A 23,316-nucleotide genomic window follows, 5' to 3' on the forward strand; every position below is an offset into this window, starting at 1 on the left:
TCTGCAGACCCGGCCAGGGGTTTGGGGTATTCAGGTGCCCGGGGTCTTTTTTATTCAGGTATACGGTATTTCGGTGCTACAATATGGGTTTTCTTAATTTTTGGTATTTGGTATTTAGGCACGCGGGTCGGGAGAGTTTTTTAATACATGAAGGTATGTTGACCCAGTTATTGAAATGTGTTTAACAGAATTTCGCCAGGGGTTGGCAATGGAAAGGAATGGATAAAGGCCACGCCCTGTAGCGCACCAAAACTTATGCATTCTGTGTCTGGGTGTATTAATTATCTCTCAGCAGGCTGTCTAACCATCCCAATTTCGAAGAGATTACCCCGATTTTGCTGAAAAATCTCCAATCCTGACCAATATGCAATTCTTAATATATAAATTTCGCCAGGGCAAAAAGCGAAGCTCCCATTAATAAATTTATAATTTAAATCAAACAAAAAAAATTGTATTCCACAAATCAGTTAACTTTAGAGCACATTCATGTGACTTTCGAGGGAAAGGCTAAATGCAAGGGAATTAGTGAAGCATTTCACAATTTTGCAATACAAATTGCACTCATTCAATATTCAGGTCGATCGAAGTACACGTGGGCTTTTAGCGAAACCGTTAAAAAAATTTCCAAAATCACCTATACGGCCAGCCGGTTCTCACAAGCGTCAAATTTGCAGTGCGAGCTGTGTAGGGTGTTTGAATGAACATTAAGAATTTAATACATTTATTTTTTATTTAATGGGTTTATAACTATGTGTAATCTTCAAAATCGTTTGATACGCGCGGAATTTTGAGTACTCCTGCAAGCGATGTTCATGAACGACTGAAGACAAACGGCACAGCGATGAAAATTGCAAGAGAGACTACTAACTATCAATGAAAGAAATATAATTCGGTGAAAGATATACAGAGACAACAATTTTCATTCACGAAGACAGGTATTAAGTAATTATGTTCTACAATAAGCCGGCCTTCCGGTGTTTGCTTTTTTCAAAGATGAACTCCTCGAAGCAAGCAAATCGTTCAAAGTTTTGTTTCTACAGCCAAATTTACAACTAAATATATATTCTTTGGAGCGTTTTTTCCTATTTACGGTGACAAAATATAGCTGAAGGCCTTTTAAAGTTCTGTAAGCTTATATCAAACCGGACCTGATACTGGGTCAGATCATTGGCTCAAATCTTACAAACGTGCATAATCTTTCCGCATAAACTGTGCTCGACTTCATGAAATTAGATATAACAAATTAACAAACATCAAATGCAATATTTACTAAGGTTTACCATTCGTGATTCAGTTCCTGAAAGCTATAGAGAAAGGCCACTTTAAGACTTTTAGAGCGTCTTACGCATTAAGCAAGGTGAAAAACGAAAACGATGCCATCCGTTATCGGATTACCCAATTTTGACATGCGACGCATTTCTCAAACAAAAAACCCAATAAACAAACCAGCCATGAATAACAGAAGACTCTTGGTAGCAGCTGTATTTCATTTTGTACGTACAGTGGAAAAAGACAGTTAAAAACATCACAAGTTGACACAAAACTCTGTCCGCTTCAGCTGTCAAAGTGAACAACTTTCAAGATGCTACATAAATTTTCCGCATGAACTCACCTGTCAAAATTTTGACCAATCAGAACATAAAAATTGGACGTAGAGCGTGACCATAGTAAGAAAAGGTCTTCCCCGCCTGTATTAAAAAAAAATAATAATAAAATGCCTGAATTTTGGCATCCGAGGTCAGTTTGAAATCAGAATCTTAACAGTGCGGGGCCAAAGTAACAAAAACACAACATATTTCATATGGATCATTGGAAAAAAAAAAAACTTGAGCCTGCGGTCATTTGAAACTGGTAATATGTCAACCGATAACCTCAGAAATACTCGACCTCGATGGGTCGACACTTGAGCCTGCGGTACGGTCAGGTGATACTGGTCAGCGGTAACCCTGTCAATTGATCATAGCATTGATGTGCAATTAGTTTTCTTTTGGGCTCCCAAACTAGCTAGAAAGTGTGAGAGTAAACATTGGTTTCCCTGTGGTGCGGACGGACGCTCGGTCGCCCGGTCGGTGTACGGTCACGTGATTACCAAATTTTCTGGGATGGGTAGATTTCCTCAGCTTTGGGGCGCCGCACGTGGAACTCTGCTAGTAATCTCGAAAACCGGGTCCATGGACACTTTTTTATTTTTATCGAAAGATTTTGGACCGGGTCCATGGACACTTTTTTTTTTTTTAATAATGAGAAATGAACAAAAACAGTTATAGTGCAAATATAAGATTTGAGAAGAAGCTGTCGACAATTAGTTGTGCTTACATGACCTACACATTGCTTGCAAATTTCACGGCAGTCGCAAGACTGTTAAGCTAATTCAAAAGTTATCACTAAGGGAGGAATTACGCGTTCCAGTACAAAGACTCGCACTATCCTTTGAAAAACAAGCTGGAGTTTAGAATTCCTTTGCAATCATGACTTAGTCACATCGCAGTTCTCCTTGATAGTTGATGTAGCTTTAGCTTAAGCTACAATCCGCTTCTTCGAGATTTGGATCTGTAAATCACTATCCGTGAGAATTAATCATCCTGCTAAAAACGTTATTGAGGAGCTGGCGCAGCGTGACAAAACATTGCAGGAAAAAGTGACATTCATGGACAAAAAGAAAATGGCTTAGAATTATTCAGATCCAGGAGGCACTTTGGAAAAATTAAACACCCTAAAACCCTTAAGAGTGAATGTCAGTAAAAATCAAACAAAAATCGAAAATTCGTGGCCACAGTCGAAAAATCGATTCGGCTCATTTTTTTGTCCAGCGAAAGGCTAAGGTACTACCTTCAGTAAAATGGAACTAGTTTTTTGAAATACGCTTTCCTTTTGAAATAAACCGTTAAAAACAATTTTGCCGTATTTGGCTATGCGCCAGCTCAAAATTTCACTATGTTCAAAATAATCGTGTTCAATCTAAAACATAGCAGCCAGTCTTCTTTTGCTATAACTATTTAGTAGGGGCCATGTTTTGTTTAAATATATGGATTGTTTTCGCCTCAGGTTATTTCTGTAAGAAATAAGCTCGAAATTTGAAGGAACATTTTCAGCCTTTCAAGACATGCAAAAGTAGGGTTAAATCATCGCGATGGAAAAGCATGTGGTAGTGTCTTAAAATCGTTGATATTGCTACCATAAATCCTTAAAATACAGTCGTTAAAAGTAACAGTTTTGTTTTTCTGTGAGGGTAAAAGGGGGAATGAGTTTGCGGAATGGCATGTGGCATGGCTTGCGGAACGACATAATTATGCTGAATGTAATATATGCAGAATGACTTAAAGAAATAAATTAAACTGAAAAATGGGCCCTTTTTTGACGCCAATCGATTCACGATCAGCTGCTTCTTTAATGTTGCGTGCTCGACTACGGTGGCAATTAAAAAGCTAGGAAAGACTCCTTCATTTCTCACGGTCGATTAGCGTTTTGTTCAGCCTCAAAGATTCTACTTGCCTTTATTAGTCGGGCTGCTGGCAGCACCGATACTACATCACAACAGTCGGTCATTGAAGAAAAAATGTTTTGGAAGGTCACACTCTCTTCTGCTTTAATTTTTTTCTGCAAAAGATATTTGCACGATTAACGTCTCTTTTTCTAAATCTTATTTGCATTTGAAACCGTGTGAGAAGTGTTTCTTTTTCAGACGGTGGGTCGCGTGATTATTCCTGACATAATATTCAGAGATCGAACGTGTCTTGTATTTTGTTTTCTTGGCTGCGTGGTGAAGTTTCAGGCACGCGAAGCTAACAGCTGGCCGAGAAGCGCGAGCTCGAATCCTGGCAATCTAGTTTCTTGTGCTTTTTGTCTTCCTTTCTTTCTTTTCTTTTTCTTTTCCTTCCTACTTTTAGCATTTTTTCTCCTTCACCTTTCCTTTATTAAGTTAGTAAAGCCAGTTCGGCATAACACTAACTGTTTAAAAAAGATACATACATAACTGTTAAGGAAAATACATATTAATGACTTGGCTAGTTCAAACAAACAAGGGAGGTGAGAAGAGACGCGGAAAAGCCTAAAGGATTTGTGGATTACGGATTAATGTTTGACTCGAGGCGCTCATTTAGTCTCGAATATGATCTGATTCGTTCACCGGCTTTTTTTAAAATCCCTAGAATTGTTGTTAGCCGGACTTCACGTTCAGCAAGCGTTTTTCACCCTCTAGCGTTGCCATAAAGAGTGACCCTTGATTTGAGTAGCACAGGTTATATACCCCTAAAAACACAGACAGATTTGTGACACATTACGTCTGCACGTATTTACGAGGCTTATTTCCAGGTTATTTCTTATTTCATTTGGGACCACCGAGTCTGCCATTTCCTAACAGCTTCGATCCCAGGGTCCTCTCTCTTCCTTTCTATTTTACCTCGTCCGCCGTTACGAGGTTTTTCTATGTAATGAGAAGAGTAAAAACTCAATAGAAGACTGTTTAAACTAGACATGTTTTCGTACTTTAAAAGCGCTTCACTGGAAAAGAGATGTGAGTAAAGAACCGTTTCAGTTTATTTTGGAAACGAATTATTGATGATTTATCAAGTATTCGTGTATCAGCTGTGTTTCAATTTTAGCCTTGCTTTAATAGCAGTAATAAATGGATCAGCAAATCGATTGCTCGCTCAAATTGGCGCCAAAAATAGCGCGGCAGAAACGCGCGCATGCTTTCCTGTTGAATTTCTTTCTTTGCGCCATTTTCCATAAATTAAATTCCGCATAATTATGTCATTCCGCAAGCCTTGCCACATGCAATTCCGCAAACTCATTCCGCCTTTTACCCTCACCGGTTTTTCTGGGATCTTGTAAAGTTTTCGAGCAACTGCCAACTAAATTTCCATAAAATTTAGGTCACCAACAACAAGGCGTCACGCGATAGATTCGAGATAGATAAATCAGATAAATGACAATTTTGGCTCATTTAACGTCATTGTGTTGTTTAAATCATACACGTAAGCGAAAATAGTGTGTTTTTCAAAGTGTTGCCTTCATTCTGGGCTATAACTGTAGAATAAAGAATGACTGTGTGATGACTGATCATGACTGAGTCACACTCGCTTCGTCTAATTAGTCTCGGTGTTTTTTCATATCGACGCAGGCACTGACATCAACGCGACTTCAAAACTCAGCGATACGGCTATATAAAATTTCTTGAGTTCTGTACAAAGTGAAAGAAATTGGTGGCGGTTTGATAATAACATAAAAATACCGTCTCTTCCTATTTCTAAAGTCGAGGTAATGTGCCGATCGATTGACGACCTCGATACTTCAACAGGCCTGGGCAACTCCTCGAAACCTCGGCGCATTTAAACTTTTTAAAACAGCCTGTCCTGTGTTCAAATTCTCCACTACATAAGCTCTATGTGGTGGTCAAATGCTTCTCCCAAAGGATAAATGTTTGCAGATTGTGAATTCGCAAAAAAGACCTTAAGAACCGTAATTTTCCGGACTTCACATGATGTTGATCGGCAATCAACTACAAAAATATAACACTCGATCTCGTTCTGATACATCAGATACAGCATACCTTCAAATTTGCAGTCCTAATGTAGTGTGTTACTTTTAAAGTCCTTACCGAACAAGCTATTTGTCTAAAAAGTCGTTTTTGTTTTTTTACCTTTACACTCCTCCATCTCACTCACATTTTCAGTTCAAATTCCTCCCTCCACCTAGGCAATAGTCAAATTCCCCCCTCCCCTACCCCTTCCCCTGGCACATGTGATGGCCAAATGCCCAGTGGGTTGTTGAAGTTTCCAATTGATCAGCGAACAGTTGTCTCGATCAACGTCAGTTTCAATGGCCAGATAAACAACTCCTTCTAATTTCCAAAATTTCCGGTCCAGATTTTTTTCTGGACGGAGTTTAGGGTAAGTATGATTATGCAAATCACAGGTATCATGTGTAGCCTTGTTCAGAAGACTATTTAGTCATGCAGTTGAAATAAAAAGTGGAAAATTGGGTATTCGTGCAAACAGTGCCGGAATACCAGCCTTTTTACTACACTGACTGGCACTCATTTCTTGTGAATGGTAACCTGCGACCAGGTACCCTGCGAGCAGAGGCTACATTTTCGCGGTATGAGCTGGTGTGCGAAAAGTAGCCTCTGCCGACAACCGTTCAATTTTCTATCGTGCATGCGCAAAATTCGTCACGCGATTCGCAATTCACCCGCAAGCAACTGGTTCGTCAAATCTGCGTGGGTTTCGCGGGAATCAAACTTGCGAAAACTACCTGCGAACTACCGCTCCTCGAGATTTTGTTTTGTTTTTCTGCTTCGCCCCCTCTGGTTTTAAGTATTTTAGCTGCAAAAATTCCACGGATAGTCATTTTTAGGAAAGTATTTTTATGCTATCAACTGTAGTAAGTTCTGTCTGTTTTGCGGGGAGCACATTTTTCCGGCTTTAATATTACCGACCTTAAGTTTAGGTGGACGGCTATACAGATGACGGTGACTTTGGCCTCGACAGGTTGGGGAGGGCCGACGTCGACTTGGCGAAAGAAAAAAGCTTTAAGTTTCAGTAGAGGTGACGGTCAAAGACTTTTCTTAACTTTATTGAAGGTTTAAGAATGCGAATGTGAATGTTCGTCGCTCCACAGAGCCTATTGCCAAGGTATTGCCAAATTTTCGCACGCTTCACAGTTCTTACGGCTGGTAATCGAGCCTACACAGCTCTAGGCTTGAAGCGGTAGTGCTCACTTACAAGAAGAACTTCTTTAGCAAGCTGAATATCGTGATCTTCAGTCCACTCCATCTTCATTAAAATAAGAACAAATTATTAAATAGGATTGACAAGTTGCGCGCAAAAATAAACAAGTTTCTTCATCCTGCTTTATAAAGGTCTTTATTTTGTCGAATAAATGTTAATCAATTAACACGTAATTTCATTTTGGCCAACAACTTAAGCAGAAAAAACGGAACTAAAAACTTCGTGAATGAAAAAAAGGGTAAAAGTCGATGTTCATATGGTGAGAGAATACTTCTTAAAATGTGATTATTTTATCGCTGGGAATTCTAATCCTGCAGTTGTACCACTTGCTGCTGTTATATCAATCATAAAATAGTGTTAAAGTAAGTAATTAAAAAAGGGTTACCATTTGAAGTAAACTAGACACTCCAGAAACAGATTAAAGCAGTATTCTGTTAAAATAAAGATGTTTTGAAGACGAAAACACGAATAAAAAACTCACGTTCTCGAGACACCGCCGCACTCAGCTTTCTCACCGTCGCGACGTGCAGACGACGTAGGTTGGACGGCTGAGATATATGCTAATTTGTCCCAAATCGGGCAACTTTTATTTCCAGTTGCCTTCTTCCACTTTACCGTCCACCCTAACTTAAGGTCCGTATTACCTATAGTAATACACTCATGTTAAAGAAGTTTTTTAGTCATAGTAAGAGATCATGTTATGATCTGTCAGCTAGAGTTAAACCATCTTAACGCGTTTGTAAAAATTGCTACAGACGCATTGACGCTAATATCAAAAGCTGGAAAAATGTTCTAAAACGTTTTTTCGGAGCGCTGTTATAACCCTACTCCACCGACTACTACTGTTATAAAGACTACTCCACCGGCGCGTTTTGACGAAGTTTTCATTTAAAAAAACGGCAGTTTCGTGACCATAACTTAGGGCGCAAATAAGCTTTCAAAAATTTTCTTATTTTTAATCTATCATAAGCAGATCCAGTAAACCATAGTTGTGCTCAAAGTGAATAATGAAATTCGCCGACAACGCTACGCAGAAGTGATGCTTGAAATAAATTGGATGCTTAGTCTCACGATTGTGTTTTAAACTAATGTTATGAATGAACATTGACAAAACAGTAGTCAGAAAAATTATTTATGGAAAAATTTTATTCGAAAACCCATAATTTTTTAATTATCCTTAAAAGGAATTCGTGTAATACTAACTGGATCGTGGATCATTTCAAGTAAGTAAAAGCTGCCGCAGACATCAAATGTCAACGCCAAAATCCATCTCAAGTCGTATAAAACATCTATGAAACAACTATAAATACTTCAATTTCCATTCAAAAACGGAACTTCTTTGACCATTAATGTGCAAGTTGCACCTGAAAATTCTTTAAAAACTTTGCCGCTTTGGTCTCTTTCTTTTTAGAACAGGACAAGCGTTCCACCGTGAAGAAACCAACCAGGTTGAAGTCCTTGAGGGCCGAATCAGTGTTCCGCTAAAAGCTTTTTTCTGCTTTTTCCACTAAAAGAACTGACTGATCGATGATTCTTTTGAACATTCCGGTTCCCATCTGTGTCTTAAAACAGTGCATTTACCCTTGCATTGAGAGGCGACACAACTAAAATCATCGCAGTATCCATTTTCTTTTCCTGGCAAACAAGAACTACCATAATTATGATAAATTAACGATCTTTACACGGTTCCGTAAGAAGCACCGGCAGCAGCTTGTTTTGGTATTCCGACAGCTTTGAAATACAGAGCTTATTCAAGTTGTTGACGACGCTTTTTTAAATACATAAACAGGGATTTTTGAAATTGTTTTGAACTTTTCCTGTTGCTACGTTTGAGCTGCGTTGATCCGCGTTCGTATGCGAGAATTTGGCGTGAAGGGATGCATGAAGGCGCAATAATGGTCAGCGTCCATTCGCTGACGCAAGACTCACGCAATGCTCTAAACCGGTCAAGAACAAAAAAAAAAAGTTTTTTTTAAAATTTATTCGTCCAGATTTCTGGACGGATTTGAACGGTTGTCGGCAGAAGCTACTTTTCGAACATCAGCTCATACCGCGAAAATGTAGCCTCTGCTCGCAGGGTAGCGACCAGGTGTCCTCCTTCCTTGTTTCGATAGTATTTTGCGGAAATATATATTTTTTCGCGATTCGCAAAAAAGACGGTACAGTGCTTACTAGGAATTAATGTTCGCGGTTTAAGAAAGTTCAACACGGTGTAAATGTAATTTTGTAATCAAAATATGTATACTGTGCCATGCCGCAATCATTGCAATCAATACAGTTATTTCGAGAAAGGTTGTCGGAAAAAATGTGCACGCGACAATCCCGAAAGGTAATATGGGATATGCTCAATACACTGTTTCTGACGACTGTAGCAGTCGAACCTACTTTTGTTGCTTTCCTTTAGCACTCGCAAACATATGTCCGTGGACTCCCGTACCATTCTTTCAAATTTCTTTGAAGAACAGTGCACTCAAAACCACCCACAATACCTTTCGGGATTGTCGCGTGTACTTTTTCCGACAACCTTTCTCAAAATAGCTGTATATACAGTACTGTGCAAAAGAAATGCAAACGAAATTTTCCGAAATAAGCAAAATTACGCGAATTTCGGCAATCAAATTGCGAACTTTCGTTTCAGACAAAAAAGGTGCTTCTATTGACTATTGTCGGCGAAATTTCGCAAGCAAGGTGATTATTAATCAAAGCGAAATTTCGCGGCGTGAGGCGAAATTTCGTTGCGAAATTTCGTTTCGGTGAAACGAAATATCCTTCAACCAACTGATTGGTTTCCTGAAAAATGATACCCTATTCTAGACCCAAATGCTCTAATTTATATACGCTATCCTAGAGTAAACTGCTTGAAAACCATACCCTTCACAGCGGCACATACCTATATAGCCCATATATGGAAGTAACCCCCCCCCCCCTCCCCACCCGGGATCCCTGCTGCTTGAAACTTCAAAAATAATGCTCAGGAGAAATATTTCAGGTTGTCACGGATCTCTGATTTTGTCATTTACCTGTAATTTCTTTGCTTACTTTAAGTTCCGTAGCGATTGAGGGCGAGTAATTGGCAAAATTAAACAAAATGAACTGGACTGCCGTGACACAGCCCCTTTAACCCCTGTGCTACTTTACCTCTTGAATGTAGAAATAAATGTTTCACTAATGTATTCAAAATACCGTGATGCACCTGTCATTAATCTTTTTTTTTTGTACTTGGAAAGCAGAGTTTTCAAACAATTTCTTATTTCATGTTTTAATTGGCGTAAGAATTGTTTTTTTTTTTTTTTTAAAACTGTGCTTCAAAAGTATTGCGTGACGGTTATGGAAATTTGATACGACCAGGTGAACCCCAGGTCAGTGTTACTTGAGCTGATCTTATCTTTTGGTGGGGGAAAACGAAGACTAAATGTAATTCATTTTAAGAAATTCCTGCAGATAATTAGATCATGCGCAGTTTTACTTCAAAATAGTAAGAAGCGATGTGAAACTTCTGGCAGAATCTCAAGCAAGTGAGGAAAATGCGGTAGTGGGCTCGTGGGTTTGTGTTAAATTTCGGAGCTTTTTAGCCCTTTTTTTTCGTTTACGTGCATTGAAACTGAATTTCAGCATGTTCTGCCACTTTCTGACTGTATAGATGCCGACTAATATTTGTTTAATTTGATTTAACTGCGCACTCACTTACAAGTTATGTAAGGGTTATCGGCCTGAAGCGAGGGGTAATGTGATTTATTCCCCTCGTGCGTTGCCCGAGGGCGCAGCCCGAGGGCAACGCACGAGGGGAATAAATCACATAACCACGAGCTGAAGGCCGATAAATGGCTTATTTTTACATTGGCGAGGATTCCTCAAGGGATGCAAAAATGTCTCTATTGTTCATTTTTCTTTTGTTTTTTAACACTCCATGCTGGCACTGGTGGGATTCACAAGTTTCTAATTATGTTAGTTTCTCAAAGTTGCATTTCGAATTAGTTGTTCGTATTGAATGCTAGAAACTACCTAAAGAGCGTAGCAGTGTCGACCGATTCAAATCTATCAGAAGTAGAGCTGTTTATTACTCAAACTAAAGCAGCATTAATGGCGGTACTGCAATGAGTTTTCGGAAAACAATTTTGATTCTTCATTTCGGAAGCAGACAACGAGCAAGCAGTTGACAATTTCAGTTTTCGCACCAAGGATCTTTCGACCAACCTGCATGTTTATAGATAAAGAAGATTCCGGGCGAAGATTCACTTATACTGTAGCGGGGCATGACAAGGAAATTCAGTCGAGGAATGAAGCAAGAATACCACAAAACACAAAGAGGTCAACTACATGTCTTCATGGAGTACACGAGTTTGGGATGACTGATTAAAGAACGGAACACCTTACCATGACAGCGACACTTTCGTGGAACCGTAGAATTTTAAAGACGCTGTTCAATTTCAGACTGTCGTTCTGGCTGTGGAAATCGATGAACCAAGAACTAAAAAAATCCGCGAATGTGGCGCAAAAGAAACGCAGCTCAGTTTAATTTTAGAAATTATAGTGTCGTGTTTAATATTTCCAATAAACATTTGTAAATTTGTTTTTTTATGAAAACTAATTAAAATGCGAGGGGATTATGTATTATATAGGGGGGGGGGGGGGGGGGGGTAAGTCACTTATCCCCCTCGCATATTAATACGATTGGTCAATTTGCGGTCCGTAACTTGCTAGACGGACCAAAAAATTTAAATAAGACGCCTATCAACCTTGAAGACTTGGATGTTGACTTTGGCCTTCAACATTTTAAACTGTGTTTATTTGTGAACGAAGGCGATGAAGAAACTAACTCGTAATCTTATCGACGAGGATCCTAGTCAGTGTTTGAAAATTTTTATCGTAGTACATAGTTAAGAAGACGAAAATCGACTGGCAGAGATTCGAGATGTTTTGCCTAAGCGAAAATGAGTAATTCCTTCAACAAATATGATAACAAACATATCTGCACCCGATCATCTTGACAAGCTTCTTTGCCATTGGCAGTGTTTTTTCAAAGACCAACGAAAGAAAGATAGAAGAGAGTTGGAGCCAGACACAATAATGTCCAGTTTTCAAAAGACTCCAGCGTCACATTAACGAGTGAATACTTACAGTGCTCTTAATTTCCACCGAATAAACTTTAAAATATGTATGTAAACCCTGAGGACTGGGATGTTGACTTTGCCTTTCCAAATTTTTTACCTTGCTTTGTTTTAATGAGAACGAAGCTGTTGTAGAAACTGAATCGTAACCTTACCGAGGAAGACAATTCTAGTCAGTGTTTGAAAATGTTAACGCAGATCACAACTGAAGACGAGAATGAACTGGCAGAAAGAGAGGTTTTCCCAAAAACAATTAACGAGCGAATCCTTCGACAATGACAACAAACTTACCTTGAAAAGCTTCTTTACCTTTTGCAGTATTTTTCACAAGGACAAACGGAAGAAAGATGGAAACGACTTCTAGACAGACACAGTGCAGTATGTTGCCCAGTATCCGGACGGTACCAGTATCCGGACATTTAAAACAAAAACTCAATTTTTGAAGCGTCCTTTTCAGTTCTCGGTAAAGGAAATATTTGGAATGAAAGCTGAACATTTCAGCTTTAAGATGAAAGTTTTGGCGAGTTTAAAGCATGCGAAACAGTCGCAGAAGACGCCGTTCTGTTCAGGCGAGTAAACTTTTCACGGCTCATATTTACGCTGTTTACTGCGCAGTAAAATTAGTGCTGCTCAGAAAAAGGTAGGTAATATGTGATATTTTCAAAGAAACTGTTTTATATTTAAAGTGAAGATACTTAAAGAAGTCAGGTCCTCAGAAAGTTTGTTAATTCCTCTTGAAATTTGATTTGTTTGGAATAACGGAGGCCAGAAACATTCACTAAGTATTGATGTCAGGTGCCCAGTATCCGGAAAGTTTTTTCTTTGCTGTACAGAATCGATGAATTAGCTGTGTACATTATCCGGAGAAGATTTGTTTCATATCTATAACTATAATTAAGGCTTAGGATAGATGATATAGTCGTAAAATGTCATTCTACTCAACTCCGTATAGAAATTTTCTTCACTCATTCAGAGGCGACTTTATCGTGTGCACGGCTTGGTTCGCGTGACTGCATTTTTTTATATATAACCGAAAGCGTCGGAGTTGAACCTGGAATTCTCATACTTTCCCCAGTTGTGATTGCTAGAATGGGGTTGCAATGGTCTGAAAAATGTCACAAAGGGATTAAGAGATGTGAAAGAAGGAGCAATTAGTGCTAGAAAATCAGGCTTATTATGAGGCTGAACATGAAGAAATCAACAATGCAGGTCAGACTAAATGCGAGAGTGACCTTTGACCGTCAGGTTGAGGTCCCTTCCCCAAGCTTTTTTTTTTTTAATAAAAATGAAGAAAAACAGTCGTTTGCAGATTGGCTAATTGAGCTTGCAAACCGCGGCTTCGGCATGTCCACGGAATCCTTAAATCAGTGAAAAAGTTCCTAGACAAGGAAGTAAGAATTATACCATTTAACAGCCACTCGCGTTCCCCACCATACCCCAGTCATTTGTCACGTATTATTTCACGATGCTAGGTTATATTTTTGGAATCGATTGCCAGACTACTTAGTGCAAAATTAAAGAAGCTTGTAAGTCGCTTGCCTGTCAAAATTTATGTACAATTACGTTGTTATTTTTGTGTCCGGATACTGGGCCAGCTGTCCGGATACTGGGCAACATAGGAGCTCTGCAAAAATATTAATTTCGCGATGGACACAAGGGCAAAAAAGTTAAACTGTCTTTCGTCATATGAAGGACTAAATAGATTTTCTCTGGGCCAAATTTCAGAGCTCTCGCGACTAACAAAGGAAAGTTATTGCAATGTTATACTGAAGTGTCTGGATACTGTCCGGTTTCCAAAATACTCCAGCGTTACATTAAAGAGCTAAAGCTTACAGTGCTCTTAGTTTTGACCTAATAAACTTTTTCAACATGGCAAATTTGTTTTTTACTTTCTCGGAAAGCCTTTTGTTTTGATTTGTATAGGTAATAGCATGATTTGTAGTGATATTTGGCATAAATACCATGAGTGATATTTCGAAATTGTTATACGTAATTTCACGAGCCGTTAGGCGAGTGAAATTTGAGACAATTTTGAAATATCATGAGTGGTATTTATGCCAAATATCACGCACAAATCATGCTATTATTCGTTTATACTACTACCCACAAGGGTTTTGTAATTTTCACATGTAGGTATTTCAAATTAAGCTGAAATACCACTGCTCTAAGCCAATGAAATTGCAGAAATTTCCCATGTTGTAGTATAATTACAGACATTCACTCTTAATCAGCTGCAAAATTTCAAAAGAGGTAGAAAGTCAATATGCGCGTCACGACCTCTCAGTATGAAATAAGCGGCAAAAACTCATATTTGCTCCAGATTTTCCTCCAAAGCATAATCTACCAGTCAGAGAAGACAATTCACTGGAACAAGCTAAGGTAAAAGTCGCGTGTTGCCTACCGAAACCCCTTTCTTACACTATGTTAGGACAATTAATTATTATTACTGATCAATCGGACATTGTCTGTTGTTGTTGTTTTAACCTTATTTTTGCACTATTTCTGTTTTTGTTTATTTCACGTCATTATTTTAAAAAAGTGTCCATGGACCCAGTCCATGAAAGTGGTCCATGGACCCGGTCCAAAGTGTGGGTCCATGGTTTGTCCTCACCCTTTGAAATTGATTTTTTGCCATGTGCTCAGCTGATTTAACTTGCGTGAACGGATCCAGGATCCAGTTAGTGTTATATGCCAATTGCTTTCAAGTATTAACTTATGGGTTTTTTGAATAAAAATTTTCAAGAAATTTAATAAGTTATTTATCTGTCATTGTTCATTCATAGCATTAGCTCAAACACGATCGTGAGACTACAGATCAGAAAGATTTTTAGAAAACCTTTAGATGGGCTACTCCCCATCCTTGAATTAAAACTAAAGTGTTGTTTTTGTACAAGTTTCATTGAATTGCTATTCACTCTCTTATCACATTACTTGCCCTTCAATATTGTTGCAGTGTGCTGTTCTTTTTCCATTAACCTCGTGTCCTGAATACAGCTGAAGCCGCTGATGAATGAAGTTTGTTTTCAGTTGTTTGTTTACGGCTTCATATTCTCGCTGACACAGTGAGCTTATCTAAAATATGTAAGAGTTATCCTCTATTCTAATAACAGACTCGTCGGCTTTTCGAGCCCGGGTTTGTCTTTATTTTTGGAAAAAAAAAAAACAAAAACAAAAACAAAAACAAAACAGTTGTAAGTTACTGTTTTATTAACGTTTTCTTCATAGTTTGTAGTGTGACTACCTCACGTTTCTCAGCCATGTACTGCACAACACCTGAACACGAACCGCACAGTTTGAGTAGGTTAAAGGTTATCGTTTGCCGCCTAGCTTTCCTATTATATGTCTGTCCTCAAAGAAAATGTAAACCTTAAGGTAAAACTTTCTATCAGATATTGTGAGGCTGTATAAATGTAAGGTTAAACTCATAAGTGTTCGTCGGGGCCCGTTTAAAAAAAAATGTAATGGGCTTACCCGAACACAAAAGTCCTTAAGTCGGCCTGATTTTCGTCTTCGCTTTAAGACGCAAATACTAACCCTAGAAATCGTAACCTGTAAATTGCTGCTACTAGAGAGACCTACACTTTCACAATTTTTTCGATTCAGGTTTGTTTACGGGATATTTTTTTGTATGAAAGTAGATCATCACAGTTATAGACGCAACGTTTGCAGTTATGAAAAGAAAGCCTGAAAAAAATTCAGGCTTGTATGGGTTTCGAAAGTTGCGCCTATAACTGCGATGATAACTGCGATATCTTCTGTCATATAATTCTTCACCCCGCAGTTCACATATATAACTTTCATATATTCATAATGTTATGGAGAGCTAATGTAAATAATAAGCTTCTGGAGTTTTCCAGTCACGCGATGTTTGTACTAGAACTTTCTATTGTCACGTAGTAGAACCGTCTAGAACATTCTCCTGGATGATGTAACTCACTGTAATGTTACAAAAATAGTAGTCTTGTAAGCTCTTAGAACTATCTAGAACATGAAATGACTGTATATAAGGGCTTAGTGAGCTTTGAGTTAGTTGTTATTGTTACGGCTGAGATTGACAGGAGAAGCTCTGCTGGGAGAGCTATAGCAGTTTGCTGAGAAGTACTTTGAAGTTAAGTCATTCCAAGTGGCTCCAGGACGTTTGGTGATAGCAGTGCCTACAGTGAGTTAGTGTCAGTGGCGACTGAAGGTTAATAATAGGCTCTAAGTAGTTTGTAGTAAGGTTGTATTGTGCGAGAGTCGCTCCCAAGTTGTAGTTATCACTTGAAGTATAGTTAATTAAATTTTGACTTTAAGGAGAGTTCTTTTGTATTTTTCTGTCGGTTGAATTATACCGTAACAGAAATTGGGGGCCTGTCCGGGAGCAGTAAGTTTTGGCCGTAGAATCTATCGTATATATTGTTTAAGGATAAATAGTTTTCTGAAGGAGATAGTCAGAGTGAAGCAAAATGTCAAAATTTGATCCAGAACAGTTTATGTTAGAGCCCAGCGAAGATGCATTTTATGACTTAAAGAAGGATGAGCTTATTTCATTAGCTAAACACTTGAAACTAGAGGTTAAGAAGCAATGAGAAAACATCAGATTACGAATTAGTTCCTGAAGCTTACCGCCAAAAGTTTAGAAACTGTGAGAAGTTAAGTAATCAAAATTACGTAGAATTTGCTAGGAGTAAGGAACAGTTATTTGACCGATGGTGTCATTCACAGAAGGTAGACAAAAGTCACGATAAGTTAAGACAGTTAATTTTAATAGAAGAATTTAAGAGGTGCATTCACAGTGATGTCCGAACGTTCATCGATGAGCAGAAAGCAGAAACGTTGGAAGACGCGGCACGGTTAGCAGATGAGTTCTCATTAAGTCACAAGGTGACATTTGTGGACAAGCCCCTTCGGCCCAGCTGTACATCATCTAGTCAAGGTCCACGCTCTACACCACCACGCTGGCCTGGCAATCAAAGACGTCGACAGAGTGATGAGTGGTACCCAAAACGGAATCCAGGTACCACCCTTGCAAATCGCGGTTTCAATTCTGAGCCACCAAAGCAAAACAAGAACATGCCAAACAAGCCCGTCAAGACAATTACTTGTTATTATTGTAGAAAAGATGGACATATGATTTCAAATTGCCCGGAAAAGTGGAGAATGACACGACAACAGCATGGTGTCGAGCCTAGGCCAATTGGTTTCATTGCTACGTCACTGTCTTTACCTGTTTTTAGTGAAGATATGCCTACCAAGTGTCACAATGTAAAGACTCAGTCAAGTAACATAGGTGTTCCGTCGAAGCCTGTTATGGACATTTTTGAGCCCTTTATTCATGATGGTTCAGTGTCATTATCAAGTGATATGTCCGACTGTACACCAATCAAGATTCTAAGAGATACTAGAGCTTCACAGTCCTTGCTGTTGAGTGACACTTTGTCCTTTTCTGAGGAGTCGTCTGCTGGAATGAGTGTTCTTATCAAGGGAGTCAATTGCTCTGAATACACTCCAATACCACTTCATACCGTCTACCTGTCCTCAAACCTTGTGTCTGGGCCCGTCAAAGTTGGAGTACAGTCTTCTTTACCATTTGAGGGAGTACAGCTGATTTTAGGAAATGACCTTGCTGGAGAAAAAGTTGTTGTTAATGCTATTGTCGCGGATAAGCCTTGTTTAGAACAGTCTCCTGATCCAGTAGAGAAGGCAATTCCTGGTTTGTATCCAGCATGTGTTGTAACTCGAGCCATGGGCAAGAAGAAAGAAAGCGCGGAGGAAGAAGTCACATTAGCAGACACTATCATTGGTGAAGCCTTGAAGAGTAAGCCATCAAGAACCCTTGTCCCCGAGCCAGCGGTAGACGTTACCGAGGACGGTTTGGCATATCAGGCTGACAAGATGTCCACGCCTCATCTGATTGCAGAACAGCAAAGAGATCCAGTAGTTTCAAGCTTGTTTGCGAGAGTCGTTGATGAAAGCGAAGTGTCAAAGAACCCTGCATGCTTCTTTACAAAGAACGGAGTGCTGATGAGAAAGTGGAGGCCACCTGATATTCCAGCAGAAGATGAGTGGGCTGTCAAGTACCAGATTGTTGTCCCGAAGAGTTATAGGCAGGAGATTTGAAGTTTGGCGCACGAGACTCCTCTAGCTGACCACATGGGCATCAATAAAATCTATGAGAAGATCCTTAACCATTTCTACTCGCCAAATGTAAGAAAGGATGTAGCAGAATTTTGTAGATCCTTCCATGCCTGTCAGATTGTTGGGAAACCGAATCAGACCATCCCCAAAGCCCCCCTTAAGCCAATACCAGCTGTCGAGGAGCCGTTTAGCAGAATTATCGTTGATTGTGTTGCTCCATTACCAAAGACGAGGTCTGGAAATCAGTATTTGTTGACTATTATGTGTGCGACTTCCAGGTTCCCTGAGGCGATACCCCTGAGAAACATCAAAGCCAAGACTATTGTCAAAGCTCTAACCAAGTTTTTCACACTAGCGGGCCTTCCAAGTTCTATCCAGTCGGATCAGGGTTCGAATTTTATGTCCGGAGTGTTTCAACAGGTCATGTACGAGCTTGGGGTCACTCAGTATAAGTCATCTGCATATCATCCTCAAATTCAAGGAGCTCTTGAAAGATGGCATCAGACTCTGAAGAACATGATGAGGATTTACTGCTTCGAAACGGAGAAAGAGTGGGGCGAGGGTATTCATTTGCTGTTGTTTGCTGCAAGAGAGTCAGTGCAAGAGTCTCTAGGATTCAGTCCCTTCGAGCTTGTGTTTGGGCACACTGTGAGAGGACCTCTTAAGTTGCTTAAACAGAAGTTATTATCTAACTGTAGTGAGTCCACTAATCTTTTACAGTACGTCTCAGATTTTCGTTCTAAGCTTTTTAGAGCTTGCGAATTAGCCAGAGCCAATCTTAGTTTATCTCAGAAATCTATGAAAGAGAGGTACGATGTAGTTGCTGTAGAACGTAGTTTCAAGCCAGAGCAAAAGGTCCTTGCAATGTTGCCCGTACCTGGCAACCCATTACGCTCTAGATTTTTTGGACCATACGAGATTCAGAAGAAGTTAAGTGATCTTAATTACATAATAGTTACTCCGGATAGGCGTAAACAGACACAGCTATGTCATGTCAACATGTTAAAGCCTTACGAAGAGAGAAATAGTGATCTAGCCTTAGAACCTGTAACTGTTAATGTAGTCGTTACCGAGCCTAAAGAGGAGTTAAGTAACGAGCTTAGTAGCAATGCTTTTAGTCCCACTGACACAACAAGACTCACGAACTCCGATGTGTTGCGGAACTTCGATTCTAAGCTGTCTCACCTATCACAAAGTCAACGACAGGACCTGGAGAAACTTCTGCTGGAGTTTGAGCACCTGTTTCCTGATGTTCCTACAAGGACAGATCAGATTTATCATGACGTAGATGTCGGCAATGCTGATCCAGTTAAGCAACACCCATACAGGCTAAATCCGAGAAAGCAACAGTATTTCAAGGAAGAGATTAAGTATTTGCTTGAGAACGATTTCATTGAGCCAAGTAACAGTAGCTGGAGTTCTCCGTATATCCTTGTTCCTAAACCAGATGGAAGTTACCGAATGTGTACGGATTACAGAAAGGTCAACAGCGTGACTAAGACGGACATATTTCCAATCCCAAGGATGGACGACTGCATTGATAAAGTAGGAAAAGCCAAGGATTCTGGCAAGTTCCGTTGACGGACCGCGCTAAGGAGATTTCAGCCTTTGTCATACCATATGGATTGTACCAGTACAAAGTTATGCCATTTTGTATGAAGAATTCGCCAGCCTCCTTCCAACGCCTTATTAACAAGGTGATCGCAGACCTTGAGGGTTGTGAGGCGGACATTGATGACGTGATTATTTATAGCGACACATGGGAAGAACACTTAAGGATCATCCGTGAGTTCTTCAAGAGGTTGAGTAGAGCTAAGCTGACTATCAACCTTTCCAAAAGTGAGTTTTGCCAAGCACAAGTAACTTATTTGGGACACGTTGTTGGACAAGGTCAAGTAAAACCATTAACTGCTAAGGTCGAGGCTATTGCTAACTTTCCGCAACCCGAGAGCAAAAGGCAGTTGATGCGCTTTCTTGGTATGGCTGGATACTACCGAAGGTTTTGTACCAATTTCGCGGCCGTCGCAGAACCATTGACGCAGTTACTCAAAAAGAGGGCAAAATTTATTTGGAATGAAAAGTGTGATAAAGCATTCGAGAAATTTAAAGCCATGTTGCAAAGTGCCCCTGTACTTAGAGCGCCCGATTTTGGCTCTCCCTTCAAGCTGGCCGTGGATGCAAGTGATGCGGCTGCTGGTGCAGTGCTGTTACAGGATGATGATGAAGGTGTGGAACACCCAGTGTGTTATTTTTCAAAGAAGTTCACCAAGATTCAACAGAACTACTCCACTGTAGAGAAAGATGTTAGCGTTAGCACTGCAACATTTTGAAGTCTATGTGAGTTCTTCCAGTTCGCCTATTGTTGTTTATAGTGATCACAATCCCCTTGTTTTTCTTCACAAATTAAAGGACAAAAATCAGCGATTACTAAGGTGGAGTTTAATGTTGCAAGAATATTCTTTAGACATTAGGCAAATCAAAGGAAAAGAAAATGTTATTGCGGACTGCCTCTCAAGAGCGTGAGTTTATTGCAAGAAAGTTTTGCAAACTTTCTTTTCTTGAAGGTGGAGGGTGTTATAGAGAGCTAATGTAAATAATAAGCTGCTGGAGTTTTCCAGTCACGCGATGTTTGTACTAGAACTTTCTATTGTCACGTAGTAGAACTGTCTAGAACATTCTGCTGGATGATGTAACTCACAATGTAATGTTACAAAAATAGTAGTCTTGTAAGCTCTTAGAACTATCTAGAACATGAAATGACTGTATATAAGGGCTTAGTGAGCTTTGAGTTAGTTGTTATTGTTACGGCTGAGATTGACAGGAGAAGCTCTGCTGGGAGAGCTATAGCAGTTTGCTGAGGAGTACTTTGAAGTTAAGTCATTCCAAGTGGCTCCAGGACGTTTGGTGATAGCAGTGCCTACTGTGAGTTAGTGTCAGTGGCGACTGAAGGTTAATAATAGGCTCTAAGTAGTTTGTAGTAAGGTTGTATTGTGCGAGAGTCGCTCCCAAGTTGTAGTTATCACTTGAAGTATAGTTAATTAAATTAGTTGAATTTAAGGAGAGTTTTTTTGTATTTTTCTGTCGGTTGAATTATACCGTAACAATAACTTCGGGATATTTTTTCTTAATCATTTTGCCCCTCCCTCTGAAGGGGAACTGATGCCTAAGGCTCCTCATTTCTTTTTTTCTTCTTGGCTTAAAGCTCATATTATTAGTTTAATATTGATTGCTTTTATCATAAGTATAGAAACGGAGGCTTTGCTTTTAGCCCTGGCTAAATCTATATGTTATCAAACTCAAATCTCTTCATTTCTTCTGAAAGGTACTTGAACAGCCCAATTTTACTTTAACACGAAAACGAAATATAGGCACATCCGTTCTTGCTATTCTCAGCCTTTCCTCTAACTAATCTTTCCATTATGCTTAAAAAAAATAATCGCTGTTTTTTTCATTAAGAAAAGTTTTATTTCCTTTAGATCTGAACGAGTGTTCAAGTAACTCTGATAACTGTGATGTCAATGCAAAATGTCACAATACCGTTGGGTCTTTCACATGTACCTGCAAACCTGGATATACAGGAGATGGAGAAACCTGCACCGGTAGGATAAAATTTAACTGTATAATGTATTACAAAATTCTTGATATTGAGCAAAAAAATCACCATTTCGTCTGCTCTGAACAGTCTGAACAGAGGTTTGGGGTTCTTTGAGACGTGCAGTTAATCTCTTGTGGATTGTTTGTTTCTGTAATAATATATAATTCTAGTTCTAAGTATTAAAATCCTTACTTAGCTCCAAGGAACTAACTAATAACATTCCTTAAATATTTCTGGTGTTCAAAGTTTTGTAGTGTCCATAGTCAGAAAAGGAATTGAAAAAGAGAGTGGTTAGATTACTGTAATAAATGAAGACATCTCGGGGCTAAGCCCTTCTTGGGTGCAACGAACAATAACGTTTTTGACTGGCATTTTAATTAATCATGATGATGATGGCACTATGATTACAAACTTATTTCTCCAGAATGTCAGCCTGTAGGCGTAGCAAACTCGATCAAGATTCCAAATGCTCAAATGACGGCTAGCAGCTACTATGATGCAAGATATTACCCACACTACGGTCGACTTAATGAAGCGCGGGGCAATGGAGGATGGTGCCCTAAAACCCGACAAGGTCCCAGAACAGATTATCTTCAAGTTGACTTGGGTACAATTCAATCTGTATGTGCTGTAGCAACGCAAGGAACAAGAGTTAATGAGTGGACAACAAGCTACGTTTTACGCATGTCCATAGATGAAATCATTTAGAACCCCTACAAAGAGAACAATGCAGAGAAGGTGAGACAAAGGATCATGAATACTTACCGTTTTATTTTTATACTGTTCCCTCCCTGTTCTCTTGACGCAAACTGGCTGGAAAGAGAAAATATACACGCGTCTAAATCATGTATTCATCGAATAAAGGTAAGAGGATAAAATCAAGGAGAAGACCAGAGTGTGAGAAGTCGTGACTAAAAACGTTTGACAATAGCAGTTTTGACATTATTCGGCTTTCGTGTTTGTGACTCATGTCTGTGAAACCATTTTTTAGCTATACTAATTCACTTTTTAATTTCCAGGTGTTCCAAGGAAACGCAGATCAAAATACGATTGTGAAACACTCCCTTCCTACTGCCGTGAAAGCTCGATTTGTTCGCTTTTATTACGTCACTTATCACAACTGGCCTTCCATAAGAGTTGAAATATATGTTTAATATCATCAACTAACTTTTTCAGTGATTAACATTGTATTGCCACAAGAAATTAGTATTTAGCGTACTTAGATCTGCTTTATTTTAGAAATACACTACGTTGTGTGTTATCCCTTTTACACTACGTTAATGCGGTTCGGAAAAATTCTAATACTGATTTTAATGTAACACGCAGGGGCGGATCGAGAAATTTTTGATTGGGGACCAAACTTTGGTTCTAAAAGGACTTTTGAACTTTTTTGTGTCAAATTACTTATCTCCCACACCCCCCTCCCATCAGTCGCGGTTGCACGTTATAATTCTTTGGCCCCTTACCGCGTACGTAAATTCTACTCGAGGATGTGCATAGTGGTCGACCCGCTGAGAAAGCAGAGACGACCACGTGTTTGTCGCCGTTCGTGGCGCGGGAAGTATTTGCGAGCAGAGGCGAACAGGTCATAGGAGGATACTCAAAAACAATAACATGTTTTAGTTTCCCTGGAATTTAGTTTACTTGTTGCAAAATGTAACGCGCGTTTCATTAAAAAATCAGCTTTTTAAAAAGTGTTATACGATCCTGGAGGATGTAAGAATTTCAGTCTCAAACAAGCTACAAGTACACGGGAGCCTTATGC

At 39.4% G+C, this 23,316-nt stretch overlaps 1 pseudogene; it reads left to right on the forward strand.

The window, feature by feature from the left end:
* The window catches only part of LOC140923943 (uncharacterized), a 30,219-nt pseudogene extending 6,903 nt beyond the window's left edge, over positions 1–23,316 (forward strand).

This window comes from Porites lutea, chromosome 14 (genome assembly GCF_958299795.1).
Source record: "Porites lutea chromosome 14, jaPorLute2.1, whole genome shotgun sequence".
In the NCBI taxonomy this organism is placed as follows: Eukaryota; Metazoa; Cnidaria; class Anthozoa; order Scleractinia; family Poritidae; genus Porites; species Porites lutea.